The 22915-nt window shown below is 45.4% G+C and overlaps 1 protein-coding gene and 1 pseudogene across 1 annotated transcript in view; one reads left to right on the top strand and one right to left on the bottom strand.

The window, feature by feature from the left end:
• GRXCR2 (glutaredoxin and cysteine rich domain containing 2) overlaps positions 1-22915 on the top strand; it is a 143662-nt gene that overhangs the window by 81743 nt on the left and 39004 nt on the right. The window lies entirely within an intron of this gene.
• LOC111182999 (interferon regulatory factor 3 pseudogene) lies at positions 16-22286 on the bottom strand (annotated as a pseudogene).

The raw sequence follows: 22915 nt of genomic DNA, 5'->3' as shown, positions 1-22915 counted from the left end.
GGGGTTTTTGACCTGTCTCAAGAACCCGTTTCTTGGTTGAGGTGAGGGCTGAGGGCCCTATACCCATGATGAGCAAGGTTTCAGGCCTTCCCAGTGACCTAGAAATCCACCTCCTTGACCAGGTCTTGGAGATAAGCCTTGTACTGGTTCAAGGTGAGGGAGAGTAAGTGGCTGTTGGAAATGTGCAGGTTCAAGGTATGCCCCAGGGAGGAGGTACCCTCTAAATGGGCCATATCTGGCAGGGTGCTGAGGCACATGGGAACAACCTTGACCACCAGGAGCCTCTTGATAGACAGCTGGTCCTGGGACCACGAGTCCCCAGCAAGAGAATTACAGGGTGTAGATGGTGTCTGCTTCCTTCCCTGAAGATGATCAGGTTTGCCACAAAAGGCTCCAGGTGGAACATGCCTCCTTTCTTGCCCTTGGGGGCCTCGCCATCGTGCTGGTGGCCACCATCAGGAAGGCGGTCTAGCCCATGACCCAGTACCAGTGGCAGTACCCCAGGCCCTGGGCCCATAGCTGCTGCCAAGCTCTCTGCAGAGCTCCCCGCTTCCTCCCCCCACCCCCCTGCAAGGCAGCTCAGCACAGCCTCATGTAGCCTGTCATACCCTGGGGTCTGACAGTCTTATTGGCTGTCCAAGCAGTGCCCTGTCCCCTGCATCTGACCCCACCAGCCACAGGCCCCTGGGGCAGAAGACAGTCTGCTGGAAGACTTGGTACCCAGGTAGGAGGTGGTCCCCTTGAACTTCCACTCTGAGCAGTGATAGCAGCAATCTTAAGAGAGAGGGATGAGAGAGTGTAAGGGGCCGTCACCCCAGTTCCAGCCCCTTCCATGGCACAGCTGGTATTCACCTTCCTCAGGTAAGCTGCCTCAGTGGGCTTTTGGGAGTGGGAGCGGGGGTCCAAGTTAGGGCAGGGAACAGGGATGTTTAAGGTGGGGGCTCAGCAGAAGCTGAGGCGTGTGCTCAGGGTCCACACCCAGGCTCGAGGGCCCCCATCTGGTAATGGGGCCAAGCCCATGTCACTCAGGAACTCCTTCTGGGCGTCAGAGGTACCACATCTGCCACTGGTGTCTGGAGAGGTATCCGGTTCAGGAAAGTCCCCAGCTCCTGAGGTCACAAACTCGTAGATCTAGTGCAGATCCTGGTGGGTCCTTGCTCTCTCCTAGGCCAAATGCAATAAAATACTTCCTTCTGGTTTAGGGCAGACCGGAAATTCCTCTTCTGGGTCAGCAGGTTGGGCTTATCCTTCCCAGGGTTTTAGGACCTCTAGCCTTGGCCCAGGCTGGAAGATGTGGAAGTCCTCCCACTGGGCATCTTGCCGCAAACCATTCTTCAAAGTGATGCAGAGGCACATGCGGCTCTGGTCCAGGCAGGCCACGCCCTACGGCTGTCCCAGGCCCAGCTGCCACACGGATCTGAGGCTTTAGGGTTCCCATGGTCCAGCATAGAGGCTCGGTGCACGCAGGGTGCTGGGACCTAGGCCTGCTCTTGGACTCCAGGTAGCTCTCGAGCTCACAGCTGCACGTATCCGTCCCCTTCCTGGCAGCTGGGATTTAGAGTGGTGGAGCTTTCTTTTCTATCTACTGCTTTTATGATGAATACAAACACACAAACATACTCACACTGGCCTCATGCTAGAAAGGTCTGAACCAAAGTGAGTTTCCAGACCATTTCAGACTGGAGCCAGTTTCAGGATTTTGGCCTAGCTTTGGTTTTGTTACTGATCGCAAGTATCTTGAGTTTGGTGGATACCCCTGGGCTCATCTAGATAATGAGCTCATCTGGATACTGCTTTGGACTAGGGTTTCTGCAGCCTTGAGATACTTCTGGCTGTGTTGGACCATATGGGTCCTTGGGGTAGAAGCAGCATTTTAAGGAAGGGAACGATCATCTCTCTCAATTTCCGTGATGTGCTCAGAGTTTGTGGGAAAATGAATAGCTAAGTGATCATCTTTCATTCATTCATTCATTCACTCTTTCATTCAACAAAGATGTTCTGAGTGCTTACTATGTGTCTGGCCCTTTGTTGGGTCTTGATAGCAGTGAGAGATTTGCATGGAGTTCCCAGCTTTGGAGGTAGCACCAAATAAATAGACTGATGTAAAATCGTGTGAAACGTAGTGTGGTGAGGGCCAGCACATGATGCCTCGGGAGACTCCAGTGGAAGTTAGGGAAGACTTGCCTGAAGAGGTAGCACCTGGGCTGAGTTTGGAGAGATGAGCAGGAGTTAGCCTGGTAAAGAAATGAGGGGCTGTTGAGAGATCCACAGGTGTAAAGGCATGAAGGCAGGAGAGGACCTGGGACCTTCTGGGAACAGCCCGTACTCTGTAGAGCCTGAGTACTGAGTTTGTGGCAGGAGATGTCAGGCTTTGGGATGAGCGTGGGCAGCCATCTGATCACAGGCGCTTGATAGAGCAGCCTGGGATGCCTGGGCTCCATCCTAAAAACGTGAAAGCCAATGACTGGTTTTAAGCTAGGGAGATTTGGGGGCTGTCTTATATATTTATGTCAACAAATATTTTCACCCAGAGTTTTCATTTTGTGTTCCCTTGATTCTATGAACCAAGGGGTGTGGGGTGGGAAATACTGTTTTTTTGTTTTTGATTTTATTAAATGAAAGGAAACAAGTGTTTAAAAAAAAAACTCTACAAAATAATGGGTGAGAAACTGTAGCTTTAAGTTTTATACCTTCTGTGCTGCTTGACTTTAGATGTTTCATGACATGTCATACATTGCCTGCAAGTTAATTAACCCATCAACTTGGAAGGCTGCTGGTAAATTCCAAACCAGTTTCGAGGGTGTGTATGTATTCTGAGTGGGGAGCTGGTTAAAGACATCCATAACATTATGATAATCCTTGCTGAATATTGCTAGGATTTCAACTGGCAATCCATGCCATTTCTGGCACCACTACCCACAAAAGGCCACGCTTCCCCAGAAAGGTAGATGAATCCTCAATGAATAGGAAGAGAATAAACATGTTTAACTTGATAATAACTTGACTTCCCTGCCTCACAAGGTGAAAGGGAAAAGTCAGTGGTTTTTGAGAGAGAGAGAAGGGAGGGGAGGGAGGAACAGACTGGGTTGACTGGTGACGCTGTGAAAGCCCCACAATTGCTGTCACGGTGGTTTTTCACCCCTGGAGCAGGGTGATCTCATTTGCTGCCGCCTATGCATTCATCTCTGGCTTTCTTGTCTTTTTGCCATGAGGACACATGCATATGCTGAATGTGTAAGTGTGCCCCAGGGAGGCTGTAAGGATTTTAGAGGCAGACTAAGCAGGATTCAGATTCTCCTCTGCAACTTACTTAGCTGTGAGAGCCTGGGAAAATTGTTTACCCTACCTGATCGGATTTCAGAGTGCCCACCTAGCCTGGGCTTCTGTGACAATTAAATGGGGTGAGATGTTTGTGTATAGTGACTGACACATACCTGATGTTCAATAGATGTTAATTTCTCTCCCGACCCTGGACTAAAGTTACTTTTAATTGGTTTTCATAGGAATAGCCATTTGTCTCCCTGACTCTCTGTCCTGCTTACTTTTCACCAGTAAGGAAACACATGTTCAGAGAAGTGGGAACTTTGGGAGCAGAATGCCTTGTATTCCAATCCTGGTGTTACTACGTGCTTTGGACAGGTGACTCAATATTTTTATTTTATTTTATTTTTAAATTTATTTTAAAGTAATGTGTATTTTGTTGTAGTTTATCTTATGACAGGGCCGAAAGTAAGCTCATCACACGAGATGAATTGTGCCGAAACACAGCAGTAGAGGGCTGCCGCTCGCTCAGGCAAAACAGCGCCGTCTGTCCTGCTGTGGTAGCTTTTATTAAAGCATTATCTATGTTTACATTTTAAGACTTATTTTCTTAACATTCCAGAAATGCCAAAGCAGCAACATATGCTTCTATTGATTATACAAGCAATAATGGGCTTCCTTGAAAACATGCCGTGCTTCGTCCTTGAGCGCAAAAGCAGCACAAGGTTCCCACCATTATTTTGATTATACTGAAGTAGCACAAGGACATTTCCTTGCGTTCCCACCACTCTGATTATACTGAGGACATCTCATGGATCAGTGCCCAAAGCACTCAGTGCTTATTCGCAGGCCCCTGGTTTGCCGGGGTGGCTCAAAGCAATCAGGACTGTTTGCAGTTCTGGCTTATTCGCATGCCCCCGGTTTGCCGGGGTGGCTCAAAGCAATCAGGACTGTTTGCAGTTCTGGCTTATTCGCCAGCCCCCAGTTTGCTGGGGCGGGGGGGCTAATGGGTCACGTCTCCTTTCCATGTCCTCAGTTATTCCACTACAGTATTTGTTTTTTTGTTGTTGTTGTTTTAATTAATTAATTAATTTGGTTGCGCTGAGTCTTAGTCGCGGCAGGCAGTCTCCTTAGTTGTGGCATGTGAACTCTTAGTTGCGGCATGCATGTGGGATCTAGTTCCCTGACCAGGGATTGAACCCGGACACCCTGCATTGGGAGTGCAGAGTCTTATCCACTGCACCACCAGGGAAGTCCCTCAGTAATTTCAGAGTTAGTTTTCTTCTCTTTGAAATGGGAACAGTGATGCCCAATACTTCCTGCATCTTCCATGGTCATTGTAAAGACTCAGTGAAGTAAGTCAGGGTTCCCAAACCTCAGAGAATCAGAATCACCCAGACATCTTGTTAAAACAGACCGCTAGACTCCGTCCTCAGGGGTTGTGATTCCTGAAGTCTTGGGAGAGGCTGAGAATTTGCATTTCTAACCAATTCCCAGGCAGTGCTAGTGTGGTGGTCCCAGGCCATACTTTGACAACAGGGCAGCCTGTCAATACCAGATGGATGTGAGCTACCATCACCTTTTGTATTTTTGGGTAGGGGTCATAAAGTAGTTGCCACCACTTGGCTATTATTCTAATTTTGGGGTCCTTATTTTGGCTATGTCAAATAATTGCTTAATTTTGAATTTAAGTAGAACTAATATAAGCGGTGAGGAGAAATAATTTAGTATTCTAGGGGGTTGGAATCTACCTTTGCTACTGAGGACATCTGTGTGACACAGACATAGGAAGGAGGGGCCTGGACTGACCGGGCATCAGTACAGTTTTATCAGCCTTGACCCCTTGGGATGTGTCTGGATTAAAAAACACATTTCTGGAACATTCTCCTGTTGCACAAGACTCTCTACCAGGTGTTAAGGGCACGCTTTAGGGAAATTCTGGAAAATGACAGGGGAGTTCCACAGGCCAGAATTTCTTTTAGTAACTTGTAAAAAAAAAAAAAAAAAAAAAACACCCATCATCCCTAGGGCTTTTAAGTACATAAAGATGGATCTTCCCACTGAGGAAATCATGGGCCCTGACTCTTTTATTTTAGAAGGTAGATGGCAAAGATAAGGGTCATGGTGACACCTCTGTCACTTCATGAGCAGCCTGAATTACAGATCTAAAATTAACAGCTTCTCCCCCAACCACCAACCCAATACTTAAACTCTCCTTTGTCATTGTTTCTAGAAGGAATCGAGTCATAAGAAATTCTACCTGAATCTGCAAGCCTTTCAAACACAGCCAAGGTGGGGAATTCAGTGTCACGTTAGCTTTAAGGGTTTAGATTCTGGGGCTTCCCTGGTGGCGCAGTGGTTGAGAGTCTGCCTGCCGATGTAGGGGACATGGGTTCGTGCCCTGGTCCGGGAGGATCCCACATGCCGCAGAGCGGCTGGGCCCGTGAGCCATGGCCGCTGAGCCTGTGCGTCCGGAGCCTGTGTTCCGCAACAGGAGAGGCCACAACAGTGAGAGGCCCGCGTACCCCCCCCAAAAAAAAGAAAAAATAAAGAGTTTAGGTTCTGGGGTCAGATGGATGGGGCCCATCTCTCCACTTTCTGGCTTGCAGAGAGTGACCTTAACAGATGACTTTCTAAACTCCCATTTTCTTATCTAAATTGAGGGCAGTAGTAGTACTTATTCCAAAGAGCCTTTGTGAGGGTTATTTAGATAAGTATGTGAGGACTCAATAAATGACAGCTATTGTTACTACCCGGGTGATTTTTAAGAGTTTAGGATTGGGACCAACAGCTGCATGCCCCCCTGAGCTGTCACGTTTACAGAATTATCCAGCAGTGTTCAGTTGGTTTGTGGGGCTAGATTTTCCGTTTTCTCCAATTTGTTTATATGGTTTTGGATTTAAAGAGAAGGGGAAATAGATGGGGACACAGGGACAGAGGATGGCCTGTGGGGAGTATGACCCTGCCTGACCCAAGGAACTGCGGCTCAGCCCCCGTAAGGCAGGGGTTAGAGTCATAAGCTGAAGGATCTGTTCTCCCCAGGTGGTGCGGGACACTCAGTGGCTCAGAGGCCAAGGTGACAAAATGCAGAGTTGGGGAAAGGGCTTACACATGGCACCAGGGGTGCAGTGAAAACACAAGGGAACCCGGGTCTGTTTTCCTCTCAAAGTTTTGAGGTCCCAAGAGGCAGCATCCTGGGCAGGAAAGCAGTGTTTTCATGGAGGCCACAGCATCCACGGAGATGACAAAGTAATTCCCACAGGGACTTGTGAGTGGGTAGTAGTTATTAATGAAGAACACAAGGGGACTCGTTCCGAAGGTTCTCCTTCTGTGTGCGGGGAAATCCCTAAACGACGGGGGTGGAAGTGACACAGGTGGGAACAGGGGAGGAGTAGGGACTTTCGGGTGATGTAGCTGAAGTCTGCTGCAGAATGCTGGGCACAGGGTAACCATCCAGGAACTGGTCATTATTCCTAGCTGTTTCCTGCCACCTGACCTTGCCCTGTGCCCATGGCCCCGGGCAAGGTCTGCTTGAGTATTGAAGGACATGAGAATTCTCAACCCCTCTTTCCATGGAACTCTTTGGAGAATGCAGAGTAGGGTATTATTAAGTCCATGCTAAGTCAGTTTTCTCCATCACAACCACAAAATACCTACTTTTGAGAGGAAAGAGTAACTTAGGCCTTAGGTACTAGGCAATAGTGATGATCCTGGCCGGCTCCCTAGACTTGGAGGCAGAAGACCTTGTTCAGACCCCAGATTTGTTACCTTTGAGCGTTGAGGCCATAGGCTAATTATTTAACTTCCTCGTCTGTACAGTGGGGACAAAACTGCCTGCCCTACCACCAGATAATAAATGCAAAATGTTTTGTAAACTGTAAAGTTCTGTTTAAGGGAATTAAGGGAAGTGGTTTTGGTTTGGTTGATGATGACAGCTCCTAGGGCTACTGGCATTCGACCAAGTGATGGTGCCTTATTCCAAAATGAAGACTCATGAGGGAACTCAGGCGTGGAGACAGGTGAGGGGTGGGGAGGTGTTTGGGGAGATCCCTGGGTGTTCACTACCTACTCCCGAGGCTGGTCTGTGGGACACGAACCCAATAATCTCATCAGGAGGTACCAATTACTGGGGCAATGCTGAGGATGCGACAGCTGCCCCTCCTGTCGCCTCTGCCGTGGTCATGTATCCCTGTCTACCTTCTAGACTGTGCACTTCTAGATCACGGACCATGTTCTCTTCTCTTCATTGTCCAGCCCCTGGCACAGGGCCTGCCACTCAGCGGCGGTTCGTCCCATCAGGGTTTATGGAACGATTTAGTGAGTGAGTGACTGAGAGGGTGTGTTTCCTTTTTTTGGATCACGGTTCTTGTCTGTATTCTGCACACTTTCATTCTTACGCTGCTTCTCTTTCTGAAATGCCCTTAAAGTAATCCACAGCTCTGGGGAGACTGGAACATGGAAACACAAATTCATGGGTTGAAGAAACAGGAAAAGCTGAGGAAGAACAATAAGAATTGCTTTCTTTTCTGAGCTCTTTGTGCCTTGGGGATCAACTCTGGGGGAGAAAGGAGACTTGGGAATTGGTCGCTGGTGGTGGGTGCGTGGGTGGGGCAGCAGGCATCTTCTGTGGAGAATTCGCCTGTCTTGACACAATAATGCTGTTCTGTAACTTGAAGGAGATGTGGGCTCTGAAGACTTCTGGCCCTGGAAATAGGAGCTTTTTCAAAAAGAACTGGGAACTGACAAAATAAATCTGGAAATGGCTCCTATTGTTGTTAGGGTTGAAACAGGTGTTTTGTGAGTTCCCTGCATGCTGCTATGATTGTAAACCAGGGAACATCTTGATTTTATGTTGGTTTCCCTTGTTGCTCCCAAAACCTCTTACGGATCGTAACAACAGTGACATCAATGTGGACAGTGCCCTTTCTCTAAGGGCTTGCTCTACACCACCCTGTCTTATTTCTCACAACAACTCTGTAAGATTAGTGACAACCATGACCCCATTTTACAGATGAGGAAATGGAGGCTCAGAGAGGTTAAGTGATTTCCCCAAGGTCACACAGCCAGTCAACTTAATTTGAACCATGTTTGAATCCCAGCCTGAAAGCTACATCCATTCCCTCCTCCACCCCCTGAACTGCCTCCTTCAAAAAGTGTAAGGTTGAATTTATTGATGAGGTTGTACAGACTTGCCTCTGAAGTATTTTCTAGGCAGTTCAAATAAAGCCCTTCAAGATACAGACTGTGTGTATTTCCCCGACAAGAAATCCTCCCCGTCCCAACACCTCCCTTCAAGGGTTTTTTTTATAGACAGCGCCCCCTCCCACCCCCAGGGTTCAGCCTGGGGGGAGAAAATGAGACAAGAAAACAAGGAAATAAAAGAAAACAAAAGACCCCAAGGCCTGTAACCAGTCATGAATGAAACATGCTTCCCCAGCCTCACAGAATGTCAGTCAGATTCTCTTTGTTCTCAAAGCTCTGGTTCCACAGAGCATCAATTTCCCCTAATAATAAGCTTTTTTATTCTTCATCTGATGATGCGGCCTGGTCTTGAGGGTTCTTATCACGTCTATTGCTCATCCAGGATGACAGACACACGCACAGAGAGTTTGTCACTTCCCTTCATTTCTTTTCCTTTCCCATCACACGTGATTTCCGCCCCAGTGCAAGCAGGGGTCTGAGCAGCATCCCGCCTTTTCCTCCGCCCCCCGCCTCCCTCCCACACAGCTCTTTGAGTTCCCATGAGTAAGCTCGTCTTTCTCCACCCCTCCACGGTGACTTGTCAGCTGGGTGTGCCCCTGGGGGCCCGGTGTTTCCGACAGGATGTATATTTGAGCTAACACGTGTCATGTATGAACTTTGTTCCAGGCACATGCTGAGAGCTTTGAACGGATTATCTCATTTGCTACTTACATCATCCCAAGGAGGAGGGTCCTGGTGGTAAACCCACTGTACAGATGCAGAAACTGAGGCACAGGATGTCCAAGGACACATAGCCCTCTAGTGTCTAGAGTCTAGAGCCTATCTTCTTAACCAGCAGGACTCACCAGCTTAGGTTTTGTTCTGGAAACTTCCTTGTGAAACATCGGAGAGCCTTGAGAGTATCCCTGGCTTTTGAAGTTCTCAGCCCACAGGGCCCTAGAGCAGTGGTCGCCAACCTTTTTGGCACCAGGGACCGGTTTCGTGGAAGACAGTTTTTCCACGGACAGGTTGAGGGGGACCGGGGGTGTGGTTCAGGTGGTAATGCGAGCAATGAGGAGCGAAGGGGAGCCACAGATGAAGCTTCGCTCGCTCTCCCGCCCGCCTGCGTCTCACCTCCTGCTGTGTGGCCCGGTTCCTAACAGGCTGCAGACCAGTATCTGTCCATGGCCCGGGGGTTGGGGACCCCCTGCCCTAGAGAATCAAGGTGGACAGTAACCTTGGAAAGGTCAAGTCAAGCAGTAACAATGACTAGAGGGGTTTACAGAACATCCACAGACCGTTTAAGATAACCAAAACCTGACCATTCTCTCCCTGTAAGGAGAGCGCAGGGATGGTGGTGGGAATGGCCCCCTGCACCTGTCTCTGTCTGTCACCTCCTGCAAGACCTCCTCCCCATCATTTGCACCTTCCCCACACTTCTGTCATTACAGCCATCTATGGATAGGTAGGGTGACCTTAAGGACAGCAGTTCTTAAGGTTTCAGGGGGGTCAGGATCACTTAGGGAGCTTATCTAAAATCTGGATTCTGGAAATTCTGATTCAGGAGGCCTGGGAGAGGGACCTAGAATTTTCATTTTTCCAAGCAACTCTGGTGATCCTGATGCAAGAAGTCTCCAACCCGCTATTTAAAAGTAACCACTGCTTCTTGGACAACAGCATTAGGACAAGGAAGCAAAATGCAATCGTAGGTCAGCGGCCTGATTTTGCCTCGAGCAATCTCTCACAAGTGCCCGAGAGCATGACTGTAATCCCGGGACCCCAGCATCACTTGGTTGCCCTGCTCTCTGCTCTTCACCCTTCACCTCTGTTGCTGGGGAGGATGCAGCTGAGGAGCTGTTCATCTTTATCTGCTGTGCTTATTGTAGGAGCTCAATAATATTTATTATTATTTATTAATCTTCTTAACTAGGATCAAGATTTTTATCTTCTGGCCTAATATCTCCTACCAAGGGATTCTCTAACCCATTTAGAGACCAACTTTGACTGCCCATTTTGACGAACTGAAATGATCAGGAAAAAGTAGGGAAGAGATCCTGCACTAGAGACAGGTTATAAAGACAGCTGCATGTTTAGGCGTAGACACAGCTGAAGGTGCCCCCAGCTTGGTTCCCTCTTTAAGTTGTGCTGGAGGCTTCACCTCCCACAGAAGGCCTTTTTCCCAAGAGGAGTGGCTACCCGTCGCATCCCAGATATAATCTGCGGGGCACTCCCATTGCTATGCTCAGTTTACAGCCAATCCGTCAATGTTAAGTGGCATGTAATCATTTGCTCTATCAGGTTAGTAATAAACCTCTGAACATGTCATTCTGCAATAAGTTATTTCATTTTCTTTGATCCATAGCGTGCTTCTCAAACCAGAGCTTTTCTGATGCCCACAAAGGCTGTAGACTCTACTAGGACAGGAAACACAAGGATCTTGAGAGAGCAGTGTAGTGCCTGACACATAGAAGGTGTGCCATAAATGTTTGTTGATTAAGTGACTGTAATTCTGTGAACCCACAATTTTTTGAAGAGCGGTTGTCTCCAGATGAGACTCTGTGGGCTGGACCAGAATAAGTCCATATAAAGTTGCACTCTTCTCAGACAAAAATGCAAAACTTTAGGGCAGTGTATTAAGTTTTTCATAAAGCTAAATTTAAAAGACTGTCTATTCTGAGACTATGTTCTTCCTAATTTGGGTGTGTTAAAATTACTTCTGTTCTATGAGGTGATAGCAAGAGGTGTGACCATATTGGCTTAACTGACTCCACGCCCCCCTCTTTTGGGTAGGCTCCTGCATTTCTTGCCTAGAAGACTGAAGTAGCCTCCAGAAGTAGCCTGCCTGAGCCCACTTCCCCCCTTTTATCTGTCAAGACTTTCAGTTACAATCCAGACAAGGGGATTCTAGCTGACCTGGGTATTTCCTCAAAGACAGAAAGACTATTTAAAAGAAGGTAGGCCTAAAGGCATTGTGCTTTCCTCAGTTGGGTCCTGGAAGAGAAAAAGGACATTAGTGGAAAGACTGGTAAAATCCTGATGAAGTTTGTAGTTTAGTTAATGGTAATCTATCACTGTTGGTGTCTTCGTTGTGCTGACTACACCGTGGTTATGTAAGACGTTAGCGGTAGGAGAAACCGGGTGAAGGGTATAGGAAATCTCTGTGCTATTTTTGTAGCTTTTCCACGAGTCTAAAATTATTCCAAAATAAAAAGTTTATTAAAAAAAAATGCTGACAGTCCATGTGCTCAAAAATCCATTTGATCAAAGTTACCTTTTGAATATGTAAATCAGAGCATATCAGTATGTTTCTTAAAGTCTTTCAGTGACTTCCCATTGCCCTGGGAATCAAATCCCACACCTATACCAGGACCTCGGGAACCAGCCCTGCTGTATCTCCCACCTCATGTCTGGTCTGTCCACTCTGCCTTTGATTACTCCAGTCACAGTGGCCTTCCTGCAGTTTCCTGACGAGGCCATGCTTGTTGCTGCCTTAGGCCTCTGCACCAGAGGGTTCTGTCTAGAACCCTCTTCTACCAGATGTTCGCATGGCTGGCTCTGGCTACTTAGGGCTCTTTTCCAGCACTTTTGCTGCCCACCCACTCTAGCGTAGCTTCTCTGCTGGTCACTGCCCTTCACTTCACTCTGCTTTGTGGTCTTCAAAACACCTAACACCATCTATCAAATTACTTAAATGATTTCTTTCCTTGGTGTTTATTTGTTTATTGTCTCCCCCTCCCCTTTGGATGTCAGGTCCATGAGGACTGGGGTTTACTGTTCATCCCTGGATCCTCAGCACCTAGAGTAGCATCTGGCACATACTAGGGGCTCTCTAATTATTTGCTGAAGGAACGAAAGCAGGGACATTTCATCCAGGAAGGCTCCCTGACCGCTGCTCAGGGATAAGATTCCCCGCCTCTGGTCCCACGGCCTCCTGCATTTCTCTCTTCTACAGCCTTTGCCCAACTGGGTTGTAACTGCCTGTTGGCCCTCTGTCTCCTTCACTAGGCCCTGAGCTCTGGTGGGTAGAATGATGTGATCCACCTTTGCACTTTTAGAGCTTGCCCACACCTGGGACAGAGGGGCATTCAACAGCAGTGGAACTCATTAGGGCCTCTGGCTTGGACACTTGCTGGCTAACTTGGGGAGTCTGAGGTGAACCCTATTTTAGACAAGACCAGTCACTGACCACTTCATTCATCTTTGGACCGTCACTGCCTAGCATTAGAATGGGTTATATGGGTTTCCAAACCCTGCCTTGTAATGACTGAGTAACCTTGGGCAGGAAATGTAACCTCCCGGAGCCCTGCTCTCCTCATCCACAGGACGGGGATGTGGATGTTGATGGACATGTGCATGTCCACATGTACACACACACACACACACTTCACATAGCTGACCTTCTTACCCTTTCAATCTCAGTTTAAATCTTATCTGCTTTATCTAAAGCAGGTCCCTTGGCCTCAGCCATAGCACTTATCACAGTTTATAATGAAGTGATTTACATATGTTGTGTCATCTCCACCATCAGAGTGCAGGTAGGTGGTGTAATTAATTGGCACCACTGTATCCCAGATGTCGCAACAGCAGGTAGTATAGAGTTGCTATATTATTATGCCATTATTTATACTTATATTATTTTTATGGACAGTGGGGAGTTATTGAAAAGAAGGAAAAAGAAAATCTCTGGGCAACAAGGTCCTCTTTGCTTGGTTACTGGAGAGGGTAATTTAGATTCACAAAGTCAAGTCGTAGTCTGTGGGTGCCGGCCAAGAGAAATTATTTCCCAAGGAGAGGTGGTGTGTGTTCTACTGATTGTCCATTTATGACCGGCCGCCGAGTTTGAAAAGATAAAGTTTCTTGGATACCTCTTCCCCTCAAGCCTGCTCATGTAGTTTCAATTTATTTTAGTAGTGAATTCAGTTGGCGTTTTCTCTGGAACCCTGTTATTAAAACAAACTTGACAGAGACCGTGCTTGCAAATACAACAGCCTAGGAACGAAATGAACTCCGATGTACTATATGAGTCCCAATATTGGTTCAGCCACGGCATGACACTTAGAATGTGTGAGAGCGATGGGAATCTCGTTAATCCTCACAATTTAGCAGCAGCCTTAGGAAGAGGAGAAAAACACATCTGATCGAACTGTCCTGTTAGTCTTATAAATGTGTGTGAGAGAGATATTAATGGGGGGCAGTAAAGGGAGCAGGAATATTTATCCCAATTCCTTGGTCATTTGCTGGTGGATCTAAGACAGAAGACTAACTGAGAAGGATTTATAGAAGTAAAATGAGGCTGCCTTCCAAAGGCTCAGATAAGTGGCGAGAACGTCAGTCATTCATCTTTCATTTATTGAGCACCTGCTGTGTGCTGGGTGCTATTTGAGGCCATGTGGATCGAGTGTGAAGAAGCCAGTCAAAGTCCCTGCCCCCAAGGAGCTTACGTTCCGGTGGGAAGAGGTAGACAACAACCAAATGAGCAAGTTAATCAGTAATTTTAGTAAAGAAAATAAAACAGGGTCACGTTATAGGCTGGTACTCGGATGGGGGTGGTAGGGACTGTTTAAGGTTGACGGTCAGAAAAGGCTTCTCTGAACATGTGACATGGAATGAAAAGCACATGTTTGGGCGGAAGCAGCTGCTCGGAGATGGAAGTTCCTAGCAGCTCAGCTGAGGAACAGAACAGGAGAAGCCGTGAAATGAGCTCAACATCAGGGAGAAAACCAAAAGGTCTCTCAATCCCTGCCACATACTAAAATACAAATAATAAACGATTTCACATTCTTTATTACTTACTAGTGATACTTATTACTTACCAGCAGTGTGACCTTAGACAAGGTATTCATCACTGTAATTTGACAGCCATAACATAGCAGTAGTAATGACTACACACCTCCTGGCCGTGTTATGAGACTTACCTGTGATGGTAATAAGTACTGATAATTATTGAGTGCTTATTATGTGCCGGGCACTGTGCTAAGCATTTCATTTACCAAAGCTCATTTAATCTCGTTGCTAATCTTCTTGATAAGGTTAGAAGCTAATATTATGTTCCTCATGAGGAAACTGAGTACAGAGAGGGTGAGCAACTTGCTCCAAGTCACCCAGCCAGTGAGTGACAGGGTGGGGATTTGAATCCAGGCACTCTTCGTCCGAAGTCCTCAGCCTTACCCCCTGTATCTTCCAGATTTAGCAGCCTTAGAACAGCACCCATCAGATACCTCGCCCAGTGCCGGCAGTGATGACTCTCAATGCTCCTAGTTCTGTCATTACTACGCACATTTTCTTCCACTTCACAGCAACCGTGAGCAATCTTAGAACCTGCATTTTAGAATGTGACATTCAGAAGTCAGTGATTTGCCATCAGGTTGGAAGCCAGATCTGATTCCCAGTCCACCGGTCTTTTCCCCGTGGCACAACTCCCTGGAGTTTTTGCTTATTATACTTAAGCATATTTTGAAAGGAACCCTCAGAAATACACACTGAATCTGCTTCAGTAGATCCAGCTGTTTGTGAAACAATAGTTTCAATTTTCTTCCTTAACACTACTTCTATTAATATTTAAAAGATCCCTCCATATTCATTGTTCCTATTTTGAGCTAAAAAAATCCCCCAAGCGTTTCAGTATTCAGCTGATGAAAGCCACCGCGATTCTGAATCGACCCCCACTCTGCCGCCTGTCACCCGGGCGTTGCTCTCGGTGCCTGTATTGCTCCTTGTGTAGAGCCCGGGAATTCCAGTTCTCCTTGAGACTTCTCAGGTAGGAAACATTGTTCTCAGTGAGTTTGTTTTTTGCACATGGTCATTCCTATGTTCTTGGATCTCTAGAGCTGAACTTTCACCTTGAAAAACTTAAGAAAAAAAAAGCCTTCTTGGATAGGACTGTTAGAATATAGAAGATCCTCTGAGACCAGTGGAAAGCATGTTTGAGCTCACTGCCTGGCCAGGCAATTACAGTTACAAGGGGAGCAGGTGCAGTGACAGAGGAAAAGTAAGGTAGCCGGAGCAGCTTTCCCTTGATCTTTCTCTGAGGTGGGTGCAGGTGTGTCACTCCAGTCCAGATGTTTTCTCTGGAGTCGAGACTCTAATATTTGACCACCTACTCCGTGTCTCCACTTAGAAGTCTAACAGGCAACTCAAGTTTAACAAGGTAACAACAAATGCCTGACCTTCACCCTCACGCTTGTTCCTCTCTTGGGCTTCCCCACATCTGTTAACAACAACTCTATCCTTTGAGGTGCTTGAGGGAAAATGTTGGCGTCTCCCCAACACTTTTCTTTCCCTGACAGGACCCATGTCCGATTCATCAGCAGCACCTGTTGGCCTTCACTTTCAGACTAGATTCAGATTCTGACCATGTCTCACCACCTTCATGGCTGTCACCACGGACCGAGCCACCATCCTCTCTTTCCTGATTTCCATGGTCTCCTAACTGGCCTTGCACTTTCACTCGTGCCCTTTTTCATACACAGTGTGGCAGCCAGAGTGATCCTTTGAAATCTGCGCGAGTGCATACCCCTCCTCTGCTCAAAACTCTCTAATGCTTTCCTGTCCTCAGAACAAAAGTTAAATCCTCAGAATGGCCTATTAAGCCCTCCAGGGTGCCCCTCCCCCATTATTGTTCTAATCTCATTTGATCTAGCCTGCTTGTCCACTCTAGAATATAAGTTCCTTGAGGGCAGGAATATTTGTCTGTTTTTTCACACTATTTCCAATGCCTACAATAGTGCCTGGCACAGAGTAGGCACTTAAACATATTTCTTGAGTGAATGGATGACTGTTAAGGGATTCACATAGTGCCTGACTGTATGAAGTCCGGAATCATTTCATTACAAAAAGAAAACCAATTCAAATGGAATATGATTGGATCACTTCCAATGGGATAGAAATTCAGGGGTGCATTACTTTCAGGGCAGCTCTATCCAGGAACTCAAATGGAGCTAACAGTCACTTGCTTCCTTTGTCTATTGTCTCTTTTTCTTCCCTGTTAGCCTCATTCTCAGGCAGGCTTTCTTGGTCACCATAAACTTCAGCCTTACATAACACTACGTTAGCAATACCAGTGGGGAAAAAACAAACACGTCTTTCCCAACACTTCTATCCAAAGTCCTAGGAGACAATCTCATTGACCTAGCTTGAATCAGACACCTCTCCCTGAACCAGGCACTGGGATGAAATGTTCCCATTGGTCAAGTCGAATCACCTGCGCACCCCTGGAGTAGAATGAGAGAGTAGGGGTACCAGGCCTCCCACCATCCGTAGACTGAGACAGACGGAGGGCTGCTTCTGTAAAGGGAAGTATAGATTCATCCCTCATTATTACCAGACTGATCTTTGCAAAACATGGTTCTGATCCTGTCATTATTATGCTCCAGGATCCTCACTGACTCCCTATTGAAATAAATGCGAAAATCCTTTGGGCTGGTCTTCAAGGCTCATCATAATGTGGTGCCAATCTATTCTTCTGGTTTTGTCTCACCATTCCCTCCCATCGTCCCTTTACTGCAGAAGCACTGGACTCTGTGCTATCCTTGGGACACCATTTATTCACTTACTTATATCTATCTATCTTTTTCTCATGAAGCACCTACTGTATGCCTCCCAGCCTTTGTCCTTTTGGTGACCGCTCTCCAGAATGCCTTTTGCCTCCTGCATGTATATAAAAGCCAACACATTCTTTATGGCCTAGGTTAAGTACCATATTTTCTAAGATGCCCTCATTCTTCTCCCCTCCACCCATCATTGCAGCTCAGAATGATTTATTCCCTCCATCTCTCGTCATAGAAAAATCTACTCCTCTCCTGAGGCAGCATTTTTTTTTAGCCTTAGGTTAATGTTTTATATACATATATATATATATATATATATATATATATATGGGTTTGGCCAAAAAGTTCCTTTGTTTTTGTTTTGTTTTTTTAACACCTTTATTGGAGTATAATTGCTTTACAATGGTGTGTTAGTTTCTGCTTTATAACAAAGTGAATCACTTATACATATACATAAGTTCCCATATCTCTTCCCTCTTGCGTCTCCCTCCCTCCCACCCTCCTTCGGTTTTTAAAGTTAAAAATAAAAGACACATTTTTCATTTTCACCAAGAACTTCATTGAACAAAGTATTCACCTTCTGCCATTTTTCAGGCAACTTCATCATTCCATCTTCCCAAAACTTTTTATCTTTTTGAGCAAAGAACTGTTCCAGGTACCTTTTACAGTCTTCCAAGGAGTTGAAATTTTTTCCATTGAGAGAATTTTGTAAAGACCGAAGTGAATGGAAATCCAAAGGTGCAATATCTGGTGACTACGGCAGATGCATCAGAACTTCCCAGCCAAGATGTAACAGTTTCTGCCTGGTCATCAAAGAAATATGTGGTCTTGTGTTATCCTGATGGAAGATTATGCGTTTTGTGTTGACCAATTCCGGATGCTTTTTGTAGAGTGCTGCTTTCATTTGGTAACTGGGAGCAGTACTTGTTGGAAATAATTGTTTGGTTTTCCAGGAGCTCATGGTAGAGGACTCCCTTCCAATCCCACCATATACACAATATCACCTTCTTTGGATGAAGACCAGCCTTGAGTGTGGTTGGTGGTGGTTCATGTCGCTTGCCCCACAATCTTTTCCGTTCCACATTATTGTACAGTATCCACTTTTCATCACCTGTCACAATTTGTTTTAAAAAAAGGAATGTTTTCGTTACATTTAAGTAGAGAATTGCATGCAGAAATACGGTCAAGAAGGGTTTTTTTGCTTAACTTACGTGGAACCCAAACACCAAACCGATTAACACAACCAAGCTGGTGCAATGATTTTCAGTGCTTGATTTGGATATTTTGAGTATGTCAGCTATCTCCCGTGTGGTATAAAGTTGATTATTTTCAATTAATGTCTCAATCTGATCTCTATCAGCTTTCAGCTGGTCTACCTGACCTTCAGCGTCATCCAGGGAGAAATCTCCAGCAGGAAACTTCACAAACCACTTTTGACACATTCGATCAGTCACAGCACCTTCTCCATACACTGCACAAATCTTTTTTTGCATTTCAGTTCAGTTTTTTCCTTTCTTGAAATAATAAAGCATAATATGCTGAAAATGTTGCTTTTTTTCTTCCATCTTCGATATTAAAATGGCTACACAAAAATTCACCAATTTCGATGTTTTTTTTCAAATGCATGCTGATATGACAGCTGTCACAATACAATCTAACAAAATTGTTTCGAATGAAGTTAAGGACAACTAAGCGCTACTGGAGCCATCTTGCAGAAAAAAACAAACGAACTTTTGGCCAATCCAATATATATATATATACATATATGTGTGTGTGTGTGTGTGTGTGTGTGTGTGTGTGTGTATGTATACCTGTTTCCCCTATTGGACTCTAAATTCTTTGAGGGCTTGGACATCTCCTGCCACTATACAACCAGCCAGTTATAATAGTATTGTACACATAGTAGATATCTAAGAAGTGTTTGTGAAATGAATCAATTACAAACTGAAGTGACTTAAACTTTCAGTTTCTCCTGCTTTATCATCACCTTTATCATCATCATTTATGATATGTTTATTTGTATAGGACATCTTATTTGTATAGCATGTTGGGATTTTTTAAATGTTTTGGGGTTTTTCATCTTATTTACTTTCTATAATGGTATTCTGAACTGAATATTATCTCTTATCTTATGAAGAAACTGAATCTCAGGTCAAGTAACTTTTTGGCTGCACAGTGGTAAGGACAAGAATTGAATTTAAATCTTTGACTCTGTATTAGTCATAACTATTTTGGCAACAAGTGAGAGCAACTCAAGTCAGCTTAAGTACAATAGGAAATTTATTGGTTAACTGGTGGCCCCCAAAGAACCATGCTTTTTGGTACTCACCCTTGTGTAGGGCCGGCCATCCCTCAGTGACTCTGAGCTTGGACATGTGACATGTTTTGACTGATGGGATTTTAGCAAGTGTGATGTAAACAGAGGCTTGATAAATTGCTGGCAAATTGGGACTTGCCTACTTTGAATGCTCCTTCTTGGAACCCAACTGACATGCCCTAAAAAACCCAAGCCACATGGAGAGACCATGGGGTAGAAGAAGCAGGATGCTCTCGTCAACAGCCCCAGCTGAGTCTTCAGCAGCCACTCAGCACCAATAGCCAGCATGAGTGAGCCTACTGGGTGCAGTGAGTGTCCCAGATGGTCCAGCCCAGGCCAGCCTCCAGCTGACTGCAATTCCAGCCAGAGAACCTTGAGGGAGAGTAAAATGGTTGTCACTTAAAGCCATTAAGTTTCAGGACAGTTTGGTCTTCAGCAATAGGTAACAGAAGCGTCAGGCAAGCGACTGACTTATTCCAAGTTCACCTGCCCAGCCCTGAACCAGTCACCGTGGCCATGGTGGTGGGGTCGTGTACCTCCTTGAGGACCGTATGGATCAGGGGAAGAGAGCCTCACAGAAGGTCTGGGAAACTGTGCAGAAGAGACAACAAGTATAGGTCCTGGAGCCTGGTAGAGACTGCAGAAAGCCAGCATAGCTCCTAGGTGGAGGTCCTTCATATCCCGGAATTGTAGATTGTCAGAGTTAACAAGTTCAAGTCCAGTTCTTTCGTTTTACAGATACTGTAATTAAGGCCCAGTTCTAGGGTCAAGATCTACCAGTCATCAGGCCAGAAGCCCAGTATCCCAGTTCCTCCTCTTGGTCTTTTTCTGTCGCCTCAGGTTTCCTCAGTGGTAATGGTTGGCGGGGGTGGGGTAGAGGTGGGGTGAGTGTGTGTGTTTCTGGGAATCTGACATGGGGTAGATTGGAGGGGCCTTGGGCTGGGGGTTTAGGGGGAGTGATGTAATCCTCCCAGAGCTCTGTGTGCTCCCAGTGCCCCTCTGGCCAGAGACCCATGTTCGCACATGAATCGGCTGCCTGGATTTGGAGTGAGTCAGACCCAGCTCAGCTCCAGTCACCCCTGCTCCGCAGCCTTTACCAACAGAGCTGATCGTTAAGCCAGGCAGTCCAGGACACATCTCTGAAGTGCGCTAAAATTTTCATAGGGAGGAAGCATTTACAGACAACATTTGGGACCTCAGGCTTCTCGTAATGCCCTGTTTGATGTGAATTTGTGGCTCTTTAGACAATTTAAGATCAATTTTTGTGAAATTTCCCAGAACATTTTGTTTCCTCAGGCAAAAAATGGCTTTTGCTGCATGAACAGCAGTTGAGCGTCTGCTCCAGAGGAAGACAATCAATTGTGGCCTCTGACAAATCAATAAATATAGGTAGGAGGCAAGATTCTTCGTGTTCACTGCATCCATAATTCTCTTCCTTCCCATCACCACTGGAGACAGAGTTGTAGGATGTTCATTCTGAGAGATAATTTAGAGTTTCTTTGGTTTACTGATGATTTCAGAGTTGGGAAACAGGCTCAGAGAGGGCTAAGGGCTTGTTCCAGTTACACAGCAATTCTATGGATCGAGTTGGGACTAGACTCTCAGCTTCTGAGTCTGAGGCAAATCCTCCTTCCACAGCCCTGAAATCTTTTGGTGACTTTGGTGGCAGCTCTGACACAGGATAGAGAGTAGGTCATGAAGAAGGGAGATAGGGAGGATGCTGCGTTTCCAAGGAAACTGATTTGTAGCAGGGGGACCACAGGGAGTGGAGAGAATGATCTAGATTTCTCCAGTAGAGACTCAGGACTTCAATGCCTGTATTTAACCACAAACAGGACACTTGGATATAAAATCTTTAAGAGGTTTTTATACTCACAAGTCCCCATAGAGAATTAGCCACGCTATGTTTTGTTTTCTCTGGGTCCTGACCCACTTCTCTGAGGTTTAGAGGGGTTAAACTGTTTACTCAAGATCATACAGTCAGAAAGAGCTGATTCCGTAGGCTGTGTCCTTTGCATTACCCTGTACTGCCTTTTAGGGGGGGCAGGCATAGTCCTTACTGTAAATGGAATTGAAGGTATTTTGTCCCAAGGAAAAATAATCACAGGGTAATGTAGAAGTTTATTTATATTAAATACTGCACAGTGCAGATGGCTGAGGATGTGAGCTTCAGGGCCAGGTTAAAGCCCAAGTTCCATCAGTTATGTGTGTTCGACCTTTGGGGTGCATTTGTCCCCTGCAAGATCTTATTTTACTTCTTATGTATACAATGGACATACACATTTATTTCATAGTGTTGTCATGAGGGTAAAAATGAGAAAATGCTGGTCCATCACTTAACACTGTGCCTGGCACTCAAGTGCTCAAAAATGTTAGCTGTTATGTGATTTTATCATGCACGATATTAATTGGGGAATGGGATGATGCAAGAAGAGAAAATGTAAAAGAGAAAAGATGACCTTTTCTTCATGCTTAATTTGGCTTCACGCACCGATTCCTTTGCCTGTCCTGAGAACACGTCTGTCCTCCCTGGTGGATTAGAGTAGATCAGCTCGTTTCAAAGGTGAGAGATGAGTGAAACTGTTCACTGGGAAACCCAATTGGATGTGCATAAAGGTACATGTAAGAGGATAAACTTTGCAAGATCATTTATAATAGAGAAAACCTAGAAATAACCTAAATGTTAGTTTATAAAGAACAGGTTACATCAGCTATGGTACATCACAGTTAATGCAGTTCAGTACTTCCATGTGCTTAGGATAAATCACATTTGATTCCTTTTTTCTCCCTCTCACTCCCCACATGAATACCATCAGTAAATCCTGTTGACTTTACCTTCAAAATATATGCAGAATCTGACCAGTTCTCATTATCCGCTACCACCCTGATCTTAACCCACTGTCATCTCTCATAGATTTTTGCAGTCACCTTCGACCTAATCTTTCTTCTTCCACTTTTGCCCTTTCCAGCTGCTGTAGCATGCTCGCTGTTTCTTGAACCTATTAGTTACATTCCTACCTCAGGACCTTTGCACAGGCTGTTCCTGCTGCCTGGAAAACTCTTTCCCACAATGTCCTCATAGCTCTCTTTCTCATCTACTCAAGCCTGCTTCCCAGTGAGGCCTGCTCTATCCACCTTGTTTTTAGTTGCAGTCCACCCCACTCTGAGTTTAGTATTCCCAATCTCCTTTATCCTGTTCTGTATTTTCCATAGCAGTTATCACTTTTTCATGTGCATATATTATTAACTTATTTATTAAGTGTACTGCCTCTTTCTCTCCACTGGAATTTAAGCTCCATGAAGGCAAGTGTTTTTGCCTTTTTTTTTTTTTTGCTTTTGTTGTTTACTGTTACATCCTCAGCACCTAGAATAGTTTCAAGCGTGTAGTAGATACTTAATAAATATTTGTTGAAGAATGAATGAATTCTTTACAATGAGTTATTATGGAATCATAAAACCAATGAGGGGGATCTATCTGTATTGACATGGAAAGATCTCCAAGATATATTTTTAAATTAAATAAATCAAGTTGTAAAGCTATTAATATATATATTTAAACATAAATGAAATTATAATGTATATCTGTATACATATGTATCTATGTATATAT

Source organism: Delphinapterus leucas, chromosome 3 (genome assembly GCF_059928025.1).
Source record: "Delphinapterus leucas isolate spDelLeu-1000000601 "Yukka" chromosome 3, BTC_Dleu_Yukka2, whole genome shotgun sequence".
Classification (NCBI taxonomy): Eukaryota; Metazoa; Chordata; class Mammalia; order Artiodactyla; family Monodontidae; genus Delphinapterus; species Delphinapterus leucas.
The sequence above is the reverse complement of the archived record's forward strand: the minus strand, read 5'-3'. Positions and strand labels throughout refer to the sequence as shown.